This window comes from Anastrepha obliqua, chromosome 4 (genome assembly GCF_027943255.1).
Source record: "Anastrepha obliqua isolate idAnaObli1 chromosome 4, idAnaObli1_1.0, whole genome shotgun sequence".
In the NCBI taxonomy this organism is placed as follows: domain Eukaryota; kingdom Metazoa; phylum Arthropoda; class Insecta; order Diptera; family Tephritidae; genus Anastrepha; species Anastrepha obliqua.
Window position 1 is genome coordinate 52,105,824 of NC_072895.1, and position 16,809 is coordinate 52,122,632.

The following is a 16,809-nucleotide window of genomic DNA, read 5'->3' on the forward strand; positions in this document are numbered from 1 at the left end:
AGGTTTTCGGTGAATTGCATTTACTTAGAACCAAAAAAAAAAAAAAACACAAACAACCCTAACCAGACCATCTTACGTAATCAACATGATTTCCCACCAACCAACTCCCCCCCTGTTTCGGCTTATATAAAATCTAAGAATAGAAAACATAAAAATAAAATAATAAAAACAAAAACTTTTATTATTTGCAGAACCCGTTGGCCGAAAAACTAGTTAGTGATAACCAAATTCCCACCTTTGAATTATTTATTATTAATTATTTTATTTGTTATTATTAATCTTTATTTGTTTTATTCTCATGCAAATAAATTTTATATTTATTTTAAGAACTTTTTTTCATATCTTAAAATTGTTACAGGGATATCAGTCAGACGGAATGCGTAAAAACAAGAATTTTCGAATGTCAGTTTCTTTTATACTTCTTACACTTTCAATCGAAAAAAAAACGTTGTACCCTGATCTTACTGCAAAATATGTCTCGTTTTGATTTTCTAACGAATTTTCCAGATATTAATATAAATTTTAATGATTTACTTCTTATTTTTACTCAAAACTATTAGTAGACGGCATCTTAAAACTATAAAACAGAAAATAATGTGAGCTTTCGGATTCAGAGACCGATTTTACGTAGAAATTAGATGGTGAGGTGAAGTAAAATCGTTAATTATTTGTATACCTATTCGATTTCAGAAGGTTTTCGAATGTCTTTAATAATTCCCTATTTTTTTCAAGCGACAACCGACCTGTTCTGTAAATTTCTAGCCATAAACCAAATTTCTGATGCATCAAAACAATTCAACAAAATCGATAGCTTATATTTCAAACACTGGCGAGCTACCCTAAAAATTATTTTTTAATAATTCCCTAAATTGAATTGAAATATATCAACATTTGCTTATTTATTTTAGTTCATATTCCTTTGAAGATAAGCACATAGAAATTTGGAGCTCTTACTCCTATCAAATTTACTTGACGCATCCTAAAACCACTCACAGCAGAGTCCATATCATGACCAAACTTCAAATGTAAAAATGTATTTGAAATATCGCAATAAACACGTAAAGAACACCAAACTAAATCGGCTAAATTGTAGTGTACAACACAGAATTACAGAAGCAAAATTATATTTTCATAAATATATAAATAAACCCCCAGTCCTCGCCGCAAAGCATATCGATAAAGAACAAAGCCATAGAATTTAACAGTGTTACAACTTGCTTGTTATTGCCGCGCTTATTGATGATCAAAGGCTTAAGCAGACACCCTCTTTCCGCTTTCTATTTGCCACACTATTTCCACAACTATACGCTGGTATGCCACCTTATCTTTCCTAAAAACAAAAAAAATATTTTTTACACAATCGCCGTCGGCGCTAAATAAACGATAGCGTTGCCGGCTACTTGAAAAAGATTGAATGGATGGATAGGGATGGCCGGTAGTGTAATAGCCAGTTGTAGTCGAACAACTGCATGTATGTATGTAGGGGTGCGTCCATATGTATTTGTGTAAGCCATTTTGTGTATCACCTCTGGCTAAATGCTTGCCGGGCAATGTTGAATAGAAATAAAAATGAAGCGTGAATAGTGAAGTTATCTGCATGGCTGCAAAGGATATTCTGCGAAAGAGTAGGCGGAAGTGGGGTGAAGAAAACGAACATGCATATACCGCAATGGCAATAATAAATAAAGCAAGTGCGTCGCTTGATTGCTAACTGAAATGTGTTGAAATGTATGTTAAGCAGGAAGGGTTGATTTTGGTGATTGCGAGCAATTGTGTGCTCATATGAATGTATGTGTATGTGGGTGTATATGGTGGTTTGCCGGCGCGCCCACAGGGAATCGATTCAGTTTTGGTTTTATTTTTAAGAATTTATTTTTATTTTCATTAAAGTATAAGAGCAGCACTTTCGCGGTTGAATTGAGGGGAGAATGCGTTTGACCTATTTTTTTTTTGTTTTTTTTTTTTTGTTTTTTTGGTTTTGGCTTTTGTCTGCTGTTTATTGTTATTGAATGTTTTTGTATTTCATTACACAATTAAGTAAATTATTTATGTATGCTCTAGGAAATTTGTTTTTAAAGGGTAGCGAAATTTATGATGTGATGATAAGGCGCGACAATAGGAGTATGGAGGAAAAGTAAAAAGTTTAAAATGGTTAAATTTATCTTTCAGATTAATCGATATGAAGAAATGGACTCTTTTTGTAATCGAAAGCTTATGGTTTTGGTTGTAAAGTGAATTTAATTTTACAAAGCTTATTTTTTAATTTTATAAATACACTTGGGAATATATATATTTTGGATTGTCAACCCAGACTAGTTTTAAAAAATTTACAAAATCAGGCATGTGTATCCATAATACTTAAGACCTAAAAATAAAGACAAGAAGGGAAGAAAAGATATATAAGAAAAAGCGGGAAGAGACGGCATTTTACAACCGTCCTGATTTACAATATGAGTACCTGCATTTTTCTTCGACAATTAGTTATTCACATCATTGAACTGGCCATGAAAAAACGATATTATTCGTATTCATATATTGAACTGTCTATAATATTTAGTTATTTATTTAGTAAATCTAGAAATACTAGTTTTCTTACACACTACATAGACTAACAGTATTTGTAGCAGTTCTATGTACATATTTCGCGACTAGACTATTTGAAAAAATAATTGAGTAACACTTTGAAAGTTGAAAAATCATGAACCAAAGAGAAATCTCTAACCGGCTCTAGGAAGAACAAATAATTGCTCCAAAGCATTTTTGAGGTATGTGAAAATGAATGCGTTCTAAGAGTAATAGCGAGTCAACTGCCGATTTATAATAACGAAAATAAAGTAGAATGAAAGTAAACTTCTTCTACTTTGTAAAGCTTTTAAATTTGCCAGTGTACACCTTGCGTTGTATGAAAGAGTCTTATCAGCGAAGTTTAAAGGTCTGAGTGGAAAATGAAGAAATTTCTTTAGAATGCGTTCAAGTCTACTGATGCGGCCTGACGATATAGCCTCCAAATAAAGGCGACATACTTCAGCTTAGGCAGTTCGGGCGAGGCAAAGTGCACGGATCCGTAAAATCAGAAGCAAAACGCCATAAGAAGACAAGTATAGAATACGAGTTGGCGATGATAAAATTCAGATGACTAGAAATCGAAAAGTATAATCAAATATTACTTCTGAATGAAAAATTTTAATAAGAGAGCTAGCACTTAAGCTCCACCAATTTCGCGCCAATCGACGTGATTAAACCAAAAGGTTGTAGTAAATTATTTCCTCATTGCTTGATAAAAAACATTCCGTCATCGCGCAGTGTTTCCGCATCCACTTCACTGTTGACTTATTGACTAAGGCACAGATTCACAGTTCGCCAATTCATCAGATAGTTTATTACAATGAACACAAAAGTATCCTGGTTTCTATATGTGCCCAAATTTGTTCCTCTTCGCGCCGGAATTTAATGCCAACTTAACTCCTTATTTTTTATAAATTTTTGGAGGGAAGCAGCCTGGCGGTCAGTTCAGACTGAGTATGACCTATAGTATTAATCTCTTCGGTACGGATTTATTTGAAAACTATTTTCTGGTTGCTTGGAGTAATATGTAAATGCATTCATTTATTTACTTTTTTTGTTTATTTCAAAAATATATGTGGCACATGTGGTATTAAGATAACTTCTGGTAATTGCAAAAGAAAAATAACTTTAAAAAAACACGGCATCCGCTCCTGGCGCAAAGAAGTGTATGACGTGTCTCGGAATTCAAATGTGTCCAAGGAGGTAATAAATAAATAAAAAAAAACAAAAAAATAAAATAAATAGTTTTTTAATTTTTAATCAAAAAAAAGTTTTTAATCAAACAATATTTCTTACTCCAAAAAATAAAAAAAAAATTAAAAATTTAAAAAATGTAAAAAAATTTAAAAATAATAACACTTTAAAAAACTCTTTAGAAAAATTTTGCAATAGTAAGTAAATCTAAAAATTATAAAAGTTTTTTCCATTTGTTTTTATACTCAAGCTAATAATAATAAATAAATCAATTTTCAGAAAAATATGAGAGCATATCCAAAATACTTGGATTATATATAATATATACATATGTATATATATATATATATAATTGGCGCTTACTCCCTTTTTGGGTGTTTGGCCGAGCTCCTCCTCCTATTTGTAGCGTGCGTCTTGGCGTTATTCCACAAATGGAAGGACATACAGTTTCAAGCCGATTTCGAATGGCAGATATTTTTTATGAGGAGCCTTTTCATGGCAGCAATACATTCGGAGACTTGCCATTGCCTGCCGAGCGCCGGCCACTATTAGAAAAAAATGTTTCTTAATTTTGGTGTTTCACCGAGATTCGAACCTACTGAGGTGTCTCTGAGTTCTGAATGGTAGTCACACACCAACTCATTCGGCTACGATGGCCGCCAAATAAATACTTGGATTACTTGACATGAAATTACTCTATTACTTTTTCAACTACATATTTCAAAAATTTCAACACTTACTTGTAAAAATGAGCTTGTCAAGTTGTTCATCCATACGAGCTCTTCTTCAATTGAAGAGCAAGTATTTTTGCAACAACTTATTTTATTTTCTATAACTAAACAAGAATACCATCTGGTTTACTAGAAATTTAAATAATTTCATATTCTAACTATTTTTCGACGATTTCATCTTTTCACCATTCAGCCAACTATGTGCATAAATCGTATTAAAAAGAAACCTATTCAAGTGTGAAATATGAGCAGCATAGACGTATAACACGTATGTGAGTGCAGATCTATCAACTACAATATATTTGCAAAAATCCCACACGGAATACTGAACGCACTGTATTTAAACTTTCACCCTCATGAACCTGCTTGATTATTTGACATACTCCAATTGACAAACCAACAAAATTATTTAATGAATATGACTGTAGCTATCCTATGCGTAGTAACGTTGTAATTCCTGTACAGCAACCTCCTCCCTGTGGTGTTAAGTTGGTAAGCTCAGTATGCAATGAAGAGCATGACATGGCTGCTGTGTCAAAAATATTTGTTAGGTTAATTTCAGGCGAATTCTAGTCAAATGCCAGAAATCACTCATACTACTCGGCATGCTTACATATTTACACACTCTTGCCCTACGCACATACAGAAATGCATATCATATTTATACAAAATTCTATACGCATAGGTACACTACTTGTTGTTTGCATACAAATGTTTACATAAAAGCGTAAAGCTTACAAAGATATGCCTGTTTTGTGTGTGATTACTTTGTATGCTAAGTAACACATATACACTTAAACAGCTATGTGGTTGCCTGTACCAAATTTTAGTTATGTATTTTTGTTTCATTTTTGATTGCCCAAATTCATGTAAATATAAGAAAGACACGTTTCTGTTTTAAATTAAATTTGCCTCTGGTGTATTGATATTTATTCGAATGGTTTGTTTTACTTTTGCATTGATTTGAGACATCACATCTTACTTATCACCGACATAGTTGTTGGTGGAAATATTTGCTCAAAAATGTATACTAGGGTGGAGTGAAAATGTCGGTGCAGACCTACGCAAAGTTGCAAAAATATGAATGGAAGATATCACTTGGCTCATCGGGTGTTAAGAAATACCACCACGTTATGAAAAAATTGACGAAGTTTACTTTTTATATTTTATTGTAATTTTGTTGCAAAAAAATGGACAAAATCCCCTTTTCTATTTCATTATATATTTGTTATAAAAAAATGTACAAAATTTACTTTTTATATTTTATTGTAATTTGAGGTTGACCAAATCTTCTGAGAGTCTTAACTTATCCCTGCCCTTATAGAACGTATCAAGTAAAAGGTGTCGAACGACAAATTCTCCTATATTTGGCTTGCCAGAAAAATGCAAATATATTTCAAAGATGGTGCTATTCGTTCACTGGAGTAAGACAAATTTATATGGTACCTCTTGTATGCAAGAATTAATCTGAAAAGAAACATTCAAAATGAACGTAAAGCCACACCGATAAAAAGCTGACTTGGGGGACACACGTTTCACTGAAGGTGAATCGCGCATTAAGCATTTTCAGCCTGTGGTAAAGTCTGGGGTCTGAAACCTTCTGTGGTCCTATAGATATACACAGCACCTATCAGACAAATCATCACTTACGCCTCTGTGGTCTGGTGACGACGGAGCATTGTTAAGTCCACACTCCGGGAATTATAGAGGCTGCAAGGAAGTGTATGTTTATGCATTACCGGTGCCATGAGTACAACCTCTGGCGTTGCCCTAAATGCTATGCTTGATGTGCGCCCCTTTGGATCTTAAGATACACCAGGAAGAAATAAAAGCAATGTGTAGACTCCATAAATATGGTTTCTGGCAAGAAGATGGAACTTCGGAATACAGAGGATTCTTTAAGATGCTGACTAGTATCTACTGTGTTTGGCACCTAAAGACAACCTGATACACATAGTTTCATTTGGAAGAAAATTTGATATCAGAGCAATGGAGCAATCCAGAATGCATTCAGGGAGGTTTGACGAATATTTTCCTTAGTGATGGACCTACGAATGAAAAGGATCTGGAGCCGGATGGCGTTTAAATGATAATAATAAGTATCACTATGCTATTGGGGAAATGGCAACTGTTTTCCAAACGGAAATTTTTGCCATTCTTAAATTAGCCGAATGGACAGTCGAGGTAAGATGGAGCGGGAAACAGATTTGAGTTTTCAGTGACAGTCAGGCTGCACTGAAGGCCCTGGAGAACGCGAAGCAAACCTCAAAGATGGTTCAAGAATGTAAGAAGAACCTAAATTATGTCACAAGACAGAACAGGCTTGTACTTATATGGGGTCCAGGACACTCCAGTGTTCAAGGAAACGAGATTGCCAATGAATTGGCCAATCGTGGATTAACAGTTCGCCCACAGCCAATAGTTGGAATAAGTTCCGCAGGAATCATGAATTGGATCAGCGATTATGTATGCAATTTACATAAAGAGCGAAGGTCCGGTCTAGAACGCTGCAGAACTGCAGAGTGTTTTATGCCAAGTCCGATCAGGAAACTGTCACACTTTTTACTAAAAGTTGGAAAGAAAGACGTTCGGTTGATGATCGGTATTATTGCAGGACACAACCCATGGGGTCAGCATATGACCACCATTGGAATCATTGACGACCCGATGTGCCTGTCTTGCTTGGAGGCGGCGGATAGCACTGAGCACTTTCTCTGATTATGTCCTGCCTTTGCTAGAGCACGGCTACGAGTTTTGGGTTCCGATGTCGTGAGAATGAGTAATATTCGTTCTTTAAAACTGTAGGGTATTTACAGATTTGCCAAAGAATTTGGAAAATTCTCACAGGACTAACTATATCTATCTCAGTCTCTATTCTTTCCTATCTCCTTTTCTCATACTTTTCTCCTTTCCTCCTTGACTATCTAACCTCTTTCCAGGCCTCTAAATACAATGGGCTTTTTCGCCTGAGTGTTTTAGGATCCACCAAATTTCTTGATGCTCCTTGGCCCGACCAAATCAATTTTCAATTTTCATTCCGAGCACCAGTGATAGCTCTGCACTCATAGCTCTGACAAAATTAGGCTTGTGTGAGTGTTTCATGAGTTTCTAGGTGAGCTCGTTTATTTATTTATTTGATCTTGATAGCTGTTTTGTTAAAGCACACCAGTGTAGTTCAGCTAAACACCCTTGCAGACCCTTGGAACGTATCGCTCTTATGTGAAGAGTTTCTTGTTGTTTGTTTTGCATTGCATTACTGAAGTATCCACGAAGTGTATGCTTTAAATTTACCTTTTCATTAGCCCTGTGAGAGATGTAGCAATCAACTCGCCAAATTTAACTTGCCGCTGATGTGAAACAGATTAAGCTGAAAGTAATGCGCCGCCTCATTCCAGTTTCTAGCCAAGAATAGTAGTACAGCATTTCAGGTCATTTAGGTATCATTAATCAGATCTTGCGTCATGTGACTTCTATCTAGTGTCTGTATTCTAAAATAAAATCTGCACTATAATAAACCAAATTTGGTTCATTACAGCTGTGAAAGAGAAACTGGCATCCATAGAGCTCACAATGTTATCATAATAAGATAATATTTTCTCAGCTAAGATAAATTATTATTGCACAAACAAAAAAAAAAAACACACACACAACCGCAAATGACAATCGATATATTTTCGATCCGCCTTAATGTGCATATATACATGTAGTATCATCACAAAGCCATCTCAAAAGCCGCACGTGACCATAGAGCTCCAATATTTATGATAGTACAAAAAAACATAAAATATTGGCACATGGATTTGATTTCGCTATTTACAAAGCGTGCCCTTCAAACAATCAAAAATTGTACGGTTTCGGTAGAGTTTTCTCAAAAAATAATGATTTTCGGTCTAATTTATTCAAAAAAATAATATTTTTTAAAGCGTCCCATCATCTTAGCCAGACATTTTTGTATACTTGCCGATTTTAATATCTCGCGATTTGTCATTATGTTGCTCAATACTCTTTCCCGTATGAGCATTACGTCTTCATGGCAGTGTACTGCACGCCATATATTTGATATTACTCACAAGGAAAATTCCGATAAATTTTCGTGTCAATTTTTAAGTTTTTAACGATGCATGTGGCAAAGTCCAGGAACTTTTTGTAGATTACAAACTTTGTACTTAAAGTAGCAAATATTTGTGGCAAAAAAAAATATTTATCGAAATTGAAACTACTACAGAATTCACTCACATTCGTTCACTCCTACTACTATGACTAAACTGCAAGAAAAAACCTAGCGTTCTCAACTTATATATATACATTTAACTAAAAAGCGTTATAAGCTCAACCCAAGCCCAAGATAAAATCGCATCACGCTCGAATGTCAGCAATGCTGTCACTTTTAGGACAACTGCAATGTTGGTACATTTTTTATTACAATTCACTTTCTCCACTACCTTTTCGCCATATATTACGTATTTATATTATTTTATTAGCGAAATGCAGTAAATTTCGAGCTTAATGCCGTAAGGACTCCAACCGCGACCGCTGTTGCCGCTGCTACCAGGCGGCATTAAACGCGCAACTCATGAACTAAAGCGAATTTGCTGCCCTTCATGGGGTCCACTCCAGTAACGATGCTCTGGTTGCCCTCTATGAGTGGATACGACTCCATTGCACACAAATTTATTTAATATGGAAAAATATGTGCAAGCATATGGGCATATATACATACATACATACACATGTAGATATAGATTCCACTTGGATGGCGATCAACGACGAGTAGCAACCGCGCTTTGCAGCATCTCTGTTAGGGAGTGAACTTTGTAAACTTTTGACCTCAAAATCCGGTCACACGTTTCAGTTGAACATTGCACTCACACATATGTCTATGTACATGTGTATATATCAGCAGTTGATTTAGTTGTATGTATTTACAAGCGTATGACCCAGTGAGCAGGAATATTTGTTTAAGGTTCGATAGCCAGTACGAAAAATATATTTAAGAACTGTATGCAATGAGAGAGATTTTAAGACGAGTCTCCCTGCAGAATACAATGTCGAATTTCGAGAGTATAGGTATAGAACAGCAGGTTATCAAGTATAAAGGTTAATGAAAGGTACATAGTTACTTAAGATCACAACCGAAAGAGTGGAGCCAGCTTGGTGAAGCTTCAGTTATCAGATTTAGCGGAAATACGTATATTATTTAGTCTTGATATTTAACCAAGAAATGTTACACGATTCAATAACTCCATTAAATTGTAAAAATTTATTATCAAAATCAATGCTCTGCTCGCCAAACCTTCCACGAGCTAACTTTGTAGAGAAATTATCTTCATTGGTGATGTGCATTGCTGGTTGAGTGGTTTTGTAAACAATTAAAATTTGCGAATTTCGAGCGATGAAAAGGATGATCAGTACCAACTATACTGCGAAAAGGGCAATGCTTGATATGAAACTGGCAGTGTAATCTGCTATTATTTCTTGGAAAGACGGCGACCAATTTAAACGGAGATGTAACCACAAATGCTACACCAGGAAGCGGTTCATCGAATGCATATGAAAGTAGAAAAAATCACATGGCATGAACCTGAATTTGCCAACCTAAATATGTCACTTCCACCATCACACATAAAACTAGGACTCACGAAAATTTTAATGAAGAATTTAATTAAATTCTTCAAGAAATGTTCAAAACAAACTTGCATACATTGAGTGAAGTTGAGGTCAAGAAAGGTATAATATAGCCATCGGCCCTCAAAATATAAGTGGTATTTAATTCAAATTCACTTCTTTCCGCACAAATTATAATATTGAAATTGTAATTTTTGCAAATCCCCTATAATTTTTTTCAAAAAACTGAAATGAAATCACCCTTTAACGGCTCCGAACATTCTAAAAGAGATTAAACAAAATGGAAAATATTAATTAAGGTTCATTAGGGTACTGAAATTTAAGTTGAAAAGATGAAAATGCCGAGTTCAATATGGCGCACATTTTTTTTAAACACGATACTTCTTAGCGAATTAACGAACTTTAGAGTTTTTGAGATTTGTGATTACAAATCTAAGCACATATATAAAGTACAATAAAAAAATCATATCAATTCAAATAATATTTCCAAGTTTCATGAACCTGCGGAAAATTAAAAATATAAAGACAGGAAATAATATGTAAGTTATGATTATTTTTGTATGTGTGAGCCAATAAAGGGTTAAAAATGTATGAACTAAATGCAGCATATTAAAATTCTTATAAAATGAGTTACTTTACTTGAAGGATATTTTTGAAGTCCAAATTTGTAGACTAGTGTCATCACAGCTCATGCACTCGAGGTTCATTAAAAGGTTATGAATGTAATATATTTTAAAATATTTTCGTATTCAGCCTATGAAATTTAATATTAAAAATGTTACTTTACTTTAAGAATATTTATAAAAGTTAAAATTTGTAGACTAGTGTCATCAGAACTCATGCGGATTCATTAAAAGGTTAAGAATGTAATGCACATTTTCATATGTACCTTATGAAAATTAATATTAAAAGTGTTACTTTAGTTCAAGAATATTAATAAAAGTTAAAATTTGTAGACTAGTGTTATTAAAACTCATTCACTTTTCACTTTTTCCCTATGTCCACAATTTTATGTACACTACTGTATGCATACTCGTACGCTTAGAGTATATGACATTGCAACGTGCCCTTTTGGTTTGTGTTGTTGTAGCCGTATGGTCAAAGCACTACACAAAATTTAGTCATGCACAGCCGCTGCATTGAGTGAAATTATTTATTTATACAATATTTTTATGCCACTGGAATGGATATTGAATGCACACTGGCAGCCACTTTGTGGTTCCGTATGAGCATTCACAAACGTACATAAATATAAAAATGCCTATATAAAAATATTTAGTAGTTGACAAAAAATGTTTCGCAGAAACACAAATATCTTTGAGTACGTGCAATAAAATATGCACACATACATAAAACCAAAGCATATATATTAGGTCGCTTTCCAAGTCGGAAAGCTATTTTACAATAGCATAGCTGACTATGAACAAAATGAGATCTAGTACGAGTTTTTGGAGCCACTTTTTTGCAAAAGTATTTTTAAGTAACTGAAGTGAAAAATTTCCATTAACAAACCTTTATTTGATGCACTTATCGTATTTATTTACATTGTCGTAGTTCAACTGCTCCTCTTCAACTGCTCTTCTTTCCTCTTCATCATCTATATTTATACATATTCCAAACTCAGCACCACTTCACATAAATGAACGCAAATATATATATTCCTAAATCATCTTCTACATACATACGAGGTGTGTTCAAAAATAAAGTGAGTTTTAATTTTTCTCAAAGAATATTTATTTACTCATCAGTTTCTATTTCATATCCTTCAAAGTAGTCCCCCTCAGATATAATACACCAGCATTTTTTCCAATCCTCGAAGTAGTTCTGATATGCATTTTTTGTAACGTCTTTTAGCTGTCTCAACGATTCGGTTTTTATCTTCTCAATCGTCGCAAAACGCATCAGGCCCATGGGAACAGGAAAAAGTCGCAGAGGGTCAAATGTGGTGAATACGGGTGCTTAGGCATGATAACAGTGCGTTAACCGCTTTATACTGCTCGAGGTAATTCCAAGTCTCACCGCATGCATTCTTCGCGCATAGAGTTCTGTGCGAAAACCCACGAGGTTCGAGAGCTGAGATTTTGTCAACCTCAGAAGCTTGCCTGAGCGCTCCCGATCCACACGTGACCAGAAGAATGTCGTGTCCGTACAAGTTTGTGTACTTGCCCAGCGCTCGCTGAGTTGGCTCGAAGCCCATCTTTCCAGGAGCAAACCGCAGGTAGTCAGGCGGATCCCACTGTTCTCCCTTCGCGAGGAAATCACCTTACTTGACCCTTGGCGGTGAGCTAGCTCATCCGCCAGTTTCTCGCAATGTCGCTGTGACCAGGCACCCAGATGGGGCTTATGTCAAAGAATTCGGGCGCAGTCAAAAGTGAGGCCACTTCCCTTCCACTCTTCCCTGGATGGAATACGAGTGGAGAAAGTTCCGGTTGGACTAAACAAGAGCGTGTTTTTGGCCAAACAATCTCTCACAAGCAAAGATGAGAGATCAGGTGTATTAACATGATGCAAAAGCCATAATTTTTTATTCACTATTCCAAACGTTCTTTTCGTATTGCTTCATGCAAACGGCGCATAACTTAACAAGGTAATACACCTTATTTACCACACGATCTTGTGGTAAGAACTCCTGATGCACTACGCCATGGTAAACGAAGAAAAGTTGACATTTGATCAAATTTAGAGCGCTTTTTCTGGTCTTGGCTCTCCTGGACTCTTCCATTGGGACGATTGGGCTTTGGTTTCGATGTCATAACCATATACCCATGATTTGTCACCAGTTAAGACCCTTTTAAACAAATCTGGACCATCGTTGACGTCATTCAACAATTCCTGAGCGACGCTCACGCGACGTTGTTTTTGGTAAAAACTCAGCAATTTTTGAAGGAACTTCACTGCCATACGCTTGATTCCCAAAATTTCCGAAAAAAGTGTATGGCATGAGCGAACCAATATGCCGACATCCTCAGCAACTTCTCTAATTGTAATTCGACGACTTTCCAATTTCAGTTTACAATTTTCTTCATTTTTGGTTGTTGAAGTGCTGGGGCGTCGAGAGCAAGCGTCGTCATTCACATCTTCTCGGCCTTCTGTAAAAATATTGTACCACTTGCAAACATTTTTTCGACTCAGAGTACACTCATCTATGCCACTGTCAACATATCAAGTATTCTTGAGCACTTAATTCCACTTTTTATACACAATTTGATGCAATTTTTTGATCCCTTTTTTCGATAACAGAAAATCGCTGAACACGTAAAGCACTTGTCTTATTTATTGCGAGACAAACAAACTAAAGATGTTAAACAAAAAATATAAATCGGAAGTCGAATGTACGTAACCCGCGAAACTAAAAATTTTACTTTATTTTTTGAACACACCTCTACTAGCTTCCTTATTAATTTTTTATTTATGTTTACTTTTTATATAAAAAAACTTGATATGGTAGCAGCTCTGGTCAAAAATATTTCCGTGTTTCGGTTAAATTTACCCGCATTGTAATATTTAATGTTCGTTTCTGAACAGAGCAGAAATTTCAGACCTTACAATGATTTCGCATATTTCACCAACACAACACTTCAGACATAGCCCATGAAATTCAAGGATAATCTATCTTTCTATAAGTGACAGATTTTTGAAAAATATAATGAAACAAATAATTCTTTTTGTGTTACTTTGTGGTTCCCAGGAATGCTTACAGTAACTACCCAAACTTTTACGTATAATAAGTTTGAGAAATAGAAATCCATTATTTTCTCAGTAAATGGTTGTAGTGATCGATAAAGCAATTTGAAACTTATGCTCGCTGTCAAGGTGACATTTCACACTAAGAAAATGTTTGTGCTGTTTCTTGCTTATTTCATTCAATTGTGTCAGAGAAAATTCATTGAAATTGTGAATGGTGTTTATGGTGTCGATACCATAATAGCTAATTACGTGCAATTTTGATTTCTTCGATCCCGTTCAGGACTTTTTGATGTTAAATAAAATGTCAATAAAATCACAGAAATGCCTGAAGTTGACCGTCATGTTAGTAGTTGTGGCATCGTCCAGAAGCTAAAAATCGACCATAAAACAATTTTAAAATATTGTACGAAAAAATAATGGATTTCTTTTTGCCCAAATTAGTATATTATATTTAAAGAAAATATTAAAGACAAATGTCCAGAAATACTGATCAAAGTGTTGCTATAAGTTTAATGATTTTCGTTCGATACCCAAATATGTATTTGAGCATAATGTTGCATAAAATTTGACCTCAAGTTTATAAGACAAAAGCAATCAATCAGTCAATAAACAGCTCGTGTGGCACTCAAGCTCGAATTTTAATACCATTCTAAAAATTCGTATTTATTGATTTTCACTAAGGCATTCAAATATTGAGTACAAGCTAATGTGCACACATCACTTTATTGACTACATGGATGTATATATACATCTACATATGCACTCTTCTATAGTTATTATTATACGCTGGCACTTTCCAAACCACATCCACAGGGATGTGTGATCAATAATGGTAAAAAGGCATCGCTGCAGGTGGCTATGTGTTTGTGTTTCTCTTTTCGGCTTTGAGTGAGCGTACAAAATTAATATTAAAGCCCTTTCACATAAAATGTATTTACGGCGTTGTTCATAGCGCCAGTTAGAAGAGTTTGACGAAAAATAAAAATTTCAAATTTACTGAAAAATTCGACAGTTTAATTGCTGGGCGCCAGCGCACATCATTGAATACTATTAGTGGCGTATTTCGATAGCACAACCAAATTGTTAAGACATACATCATCTACTTTCATTTACTCCTACCGATCTATAGGTTTTAGAACAGCATCTGTGTGTACGTATACACAGCAGTCAACCCAATTGATTTATTATTTTATTGAGCAGCCGTATATAATAATATGATACATACGTATATGCACGCATACATATGTATGGTTATAAATCAATACTTTCCGCAATCGACTGCAGTCATGCGCTCAGTTTGCTGTAAAAATAATAGCAGATATATCGGGATACTCAAATGGCATGCATGTAATTGGCCGTAGGCTTTAGCAGTTGGTAATATGTAGTGTTGGCAACTTGCAGCCAATTATGCGAGTATAGTCATTTGTGCAAGTGTATGTGAGAAAAGCTGATACAGACTATTATGAATGTTAAAATTTTATTCGATTTTAACTGGATTGAGTTGTGGCGCCAAAATGACGCCAGGTCTATTCGTGAGTGAGTTTCAAGTAAATTAGTAAATACATATATATATATGATATATATATATATATATGTATATATAATTGGCGCGTACACCCTTTTTGGGTGTTTGGCCGAGCTCCTCCTCCTATTTGTGGCGTGCGTCTTGATGTTGAATGGACCTACAGTACAAATGAAGGGACCTACAGTTTCAAGCCGACTCCGAATGGCAGATATTTTTTATCAGGAGCTTTTTCATGGCAGAAATAAACGCGGAGGTTTGCCATTGTCTGCCGAGGGGCGACCGCCATTAGAAAAAAATTTTTCTTAATTTTAATATTTCACCAAGATTCCAACCGACGTTCTCTCTGTGAAATTCCGAATAGTAGTCACGCACCAACTCATTCGGCCACGGCGGCCGCCCAATTAGTAAATACTATGTAGATATTTTTATGCTATAATTAACCATTCTCTTGGCATTATACCATCGCATTTATATAAAATTATAAAAAAATAATTTGCGCTTTTAATTGACAAAGTGTTTGCCAAAAGTATTTCTTTTAATCAATAAATGTAGTGTTTTTTGGAAATTTAGGCCCCAAAAAATGGCTTATTTCCAAGTGCTCTTTCTAATATTTTTTTCTAAGCTTAAATTTAAACTACATATACTTGAAATATGAATTAATTTGAGACAATTAAAGCTAAACCGGTTCGAATTTGAAGATGTGGCAATTGGCAATTCGGCTCTTATCATTGCCATACTCAAATACAGAAGCTCAGCGAATTTTCAGTCCAATGAATACGTTTGAAAGCAAAATTCAAGACCATTTACCTCTTCTTTCAGCAATGCATTGTTCCCTTTGAAACATGTGTTAAAAATAGGTTGTTATTGTGACAAGTACAATTCACCACCTGATGTAAGTTGACATGCCGATAGCCAAAACATTTAGCAAAATTCAAAATATGTCCTGAAGTCAATTTTATGGCCATAAGCCGGGAAAATAAATTTTGGAAATAATTTGTGACTTGTCTATTTTGTATGTTTCGTGCTTACATCTATTTTTGAATGTTTGACCGAGCTCCTGGTCCTATTTGTTCTGTGCGTCTGGACTCCATTCCACAAATTTATATGTCTAGAATCACATTTTTCTTTTATAATTATTGTATAATGATTTATATTTAATTATTTTATGTTAATTTTAGATTTTTTTTAAGGCAAACTGCTACGGAAACAAGTGTTTTTGGATTTAAAAAAAAAAATATAGTGTTTTTTTAGTGCAACACTCATTTGTTCAAATTTGGCTACGTTTTGAAATTCAAAAGTCGGCAACACTGTTTTTTTCTTATTTTAAGAGCTTTTTGTAATGTGTAAATTGCATGATTTGTGCTTGATAGCTCGGAAGATTTGTTAAACCACACCTGTGTGGTGTCGCAAATCACTTTTTGTTAAGTGGGACTTATGCAGAAAGCTACTCTTAGTGAGACGAGCTTGTTGATGCAGTGCATC